The sequence below is a fragment of the Pinus tabuliformis genome, chromosome 9, assembly GCF_031772625.1.
Source record: "Pinus tabuliformis cultivar Carrire ecotype Pingquan chromosome 9, CPIR1, whole genome shotgun sequence".
NCBI classification, from domain to species: domain Eukaryota; kingdom Viridiplantae; phylum Streptophyta; class Pinopsida; order Pinales; family Pinaceae; genus Pinus; species Pinus tabuliformis.
The window spans coordinates 220,087,789-220,091,874 of record NC_142307.1 but is presented as its reverse complement, the minus strand read 5'-3'; positions in this window follow the sequence as shown (position 1 = coordinate 220,091,874).

Below are 4,086 nucleotides of genomic sequence, written 5' to 3'. Positions count from 1 at the left end.
GACTTTCATGGTTATGATTACTAAAATTTGTGGAGCATTGAATTGGCTGACCACTTTCATAAAGCTAGTGTATACTCTTGGCCTTCTAAATCTGCAAATGTTTTGCAATAAACAGAGTCTTAGAATGAAGGAGCTTTACTGACAACTATGACGCAACTCTCAAATTCATCTACCTTCAAGTCTCAACTATTTCCAAATCTGCATGATCACAGTTCAAATTACAAAAAATGACCGAGAAAATGCGGCCCATAGAGTGCTGCGATTATGAAAGTCACTAAATCCACATCATTTATTTGGAACCCATCTTTAGGTCACAAAGTCGCACTATAGAAACCCATACAAATGACTGATAAATGCAACCTACAAAATGCTACGACTATGAAACATTTCTACAATTTTTCATCCCACAAGGTCGCATCCCCATGAAGAGGTTGCAAATATTCCTACTAGTCGCATCCTCTTTTTTCTAGTCCCTAGCTCACATTCCTTCCTTATGACTTCATAGGATTGGAAGTTGTTTTAGTCAACATGACAATTAACATGGAGTTCCCATTGGGACTATGATAACTCACTGATATTCAACTGAAATAATATGTTGAATAACATTGGAATGAATAACATAAAGTTGCGTCCCTCCAATAGTTCCTCTACTGAAGAAGGAGTTATGCACAACTTTCTATTGGAATCATGAGAATATCCTCACATAAATATTTGTATAAGAGTTGGCATGGTAGGGGTTTCTGTTGCACAGTGTTATTGACCGAACGAGTTTCCTAAATGATGCCATACTCTTAAAATTGATAATTGATCCAATAAACATGAACGATGTTCATGTAGCATTAAGATGTTTGACACCTTTGTGGGGATTTAGGTGACAAGATTTGCCTAAATTAATGATTATTTCATCTCTTTGTTTATACAAAGTCATTCCCCACCTAATGTTTATGCAATGGTGAGTTTCATTGGTAATTCATAGTTGCATAGCGACCTTGAGAGTAATGGGTATTGTGAGTAAGAAACCATGGGATTAATGATTCAAATGTTAAAGTATAGTTGGAAAAATTATCGTTCATTTATCCTTTAGTTCCTTTAGAGGACCCATTTATTCATGACTTTAAGATGAAGGTATTGAAAGTGTTAACACAAATTGTGCATGTTCGATCTTTATGGAACCACCAAGGTAGACCTCTGTCTCCTGTCTCAGTTTTTGGGAATGGTAGGTTATTAAAGAAGTGAATTATTCTTATACCTACTTTAGAAGATTTGATGGTAATGACGAAACCCTTTAGGTTCTTATCAACAATGATTAATGATCAGAGTCAACCAAGGATGCTCGTAGTCATAGAAAATGATATCATCCTTTTTTACAGTAATATGCCCCTTGGCTCTGCAAAGAAGTGGAGTTACATTCAACTCTCACTCCATAGTAGGCCCATGGAAAAAACATTTATTGAAGAAGCACAAGGAGACCCTATAAAACCACCCTCCAAGGGAACTTCAATTGATAATACTGTGGCACAAAAATTGACCACACATGGGTCTGAATTAATTACTTACTAATGCCATTATTTCAATGAGTTGATTCTATTTATAGTATCATCTTTTGTTATAGATATGCCTGACCAATGTTTTTTTCTTGCAGGAAGAGAGAGGGACAATAATTTTTTTCTATGTGAATATGTCAAGACTGGTTATACATTATGTCAATCTCAATGGTAGATCATAGGGAAAAGCAAGAATGTTGACCTAGAAAAGGAAACTAGGATTTATGCAAAAGCTATGAAATCATGGTTCCAAAGAAATTAGAATTGGAACCTTTTAGACTGCTAAAGGTTGGTGTCACAAGATAAATGGATGAAAGCGAGCCATGGTGGCAAGAATTTCATCCATCCATGTACATAGAAGGAAGTGAATGAACAGTTTGAGGGAATAGGTTTTCTCACGGGGCTTGCACAACTAAGGTTTCCTTTAGAAGCAAGATGGTCACTTCCAAGTTCCAAGAACCTTTCAATAAACTCAAAGGCACATTACCAGGAGATAGATGAGTGCATGTAAGGCATAGTGGCAAGAGAATAGGCTTGCCCTAGGATTTAGCATCTGCATCATTGCAGCATGTGGGCAACACATGTTTACAAGGACCCTCTACATCATCCTCCTCACTCTCCTTCGCCATAACGTAAATATCACCCACCATAATGTTGGGAACCATGTTAGGCTTGATTTGAGCATGCAACAACAATTAGGCCTGAGAATGAAAGAGGTAAGCTCATGAGTCAAGAAGGTAGCTAAATGGTCATGAGGGGAGGTCAAGGGTCACGGTAGGTGAACAATCACCTCCTCCCCATAAATGTGCCCTCATGCCTCATTGAGAGGGGACTTTAGCACTTGATTGGAGGTGAGGATTAGATAGTTGATTCATGCTTGATAGCTAGATCCACTCATGTCTTGGCAGCTAGTAGGGTGGAGCTGCAAGGAGGCTAGAGTTTTGCCTTGGGCAATGGTATAAGCAGCCAATGCTCCACTATTGGGTTTTGACCAATTGCAAGATATTTACTTGAAGTTGTAGCAACATTAATAATATTTTATTCACATTTGGCACTGATTCCCATGCTTACTCATGGTGTTTGTATTGGTCATCTAGTATTTTAACTATATTTGTATGTGTGCTTTCATATACCCATCATGTTATGGACCGATTCATAGTTGTTGCATGTATATCTTTCTTTTGAATACATGTTTACTTATTTCTTGCCATGTTAATGATCTGTTGTGAACTATTTTACAATTAACTTTTGGAATGTTCTTGTTTATTGTATGTCTGATTGGGTATTAGCTCACTGATCCCTCTCATTGCATACCTCTTCTTATTGTTCTTAAGACTTGTTTCTACCTATTTCTGCAATTTTCCAATCTTGGGCTGACTTTGTTTCATTGTCTAGGAATTTCATTCTTATCTCCACTCTAACACCTTGTCCCTTGATAACCAAACAGAAACATTCATGTTGGTAGTTGGGCCCAAATACTAGATGGGGCTCCTATCCCCAACAATGTGAGGTCTAATTGAGACTTCACACCGAGGAGACCCCCTAGTTTTTTCTCGTACATTTCATCTCGTCAACACCAAGTAAATGGGAAACCATGGTAAAAATGTGATGTGAAGTTACTATGACATGATTTGACTACGTATGTTTCAGTTAAGGAAGTGGAACCGACTGAAATAAATCATACATACCTTCCACATTAGCTAAATAACTCCCAAGAACCACCCAACTACTCAGGTAACCAGCCCCTGATACCAGTTGAGTTTTTATACCATTAAACTCCTAGAAACTCCCTTGATATGGGCATGCATGCATCCAGAAGGCTCTGGACACTCCCACAACATGGGAATGCATGTGTCAAGGGACTTTTCTTCCCAGTGTTGTGCCTACATCTTCAATATTTGAGCCACTTTTTCATGCCCAAAGCCGAGGTCACTACCCATAACTTAATGATACTTTCAAAACTAAATGATGACAACATAATAAGAAAGAAAATTCAACTACTTGAACAAGGACTTGACTGGACCCCTACTCACCATGACAAGCATTTCCTCAAACATGTCATAATTATGTAATTTACAAATTTAAACACCATATTTGGTCACAAGGATCTCATAATCATCTGATAATCACTAAGAAGAAATGATGCCTAAAAACATTAGCTTCATTTTATCCATTAGGAAATAGATACATTGTTCATTCATTTAAAAGTAAAAACATGATGTGATCCATACATAGTCACTACCATAATACATGCTCATAGCCAACATAATAACATTAGAAATACCAAAGAAAAAACAACCATATAATCCACATATGAACGAGTACAATACTCATGAATAACAAGGAGAAATAACCTCATATTAATTATGAAATGGACAACCACTTGTGGGACTTCCCCAAACCACCTGACTATAGACATGGTTGAGCCAATTCTCTCCTCAGCCAGTCACCCTTGTGCCATATTCCAAGCATGAATGTGGGATCTCATTAAACACATCAATCAAAACCATCCAAGGCTTCTAGAGGTCAACCACCCCAACCC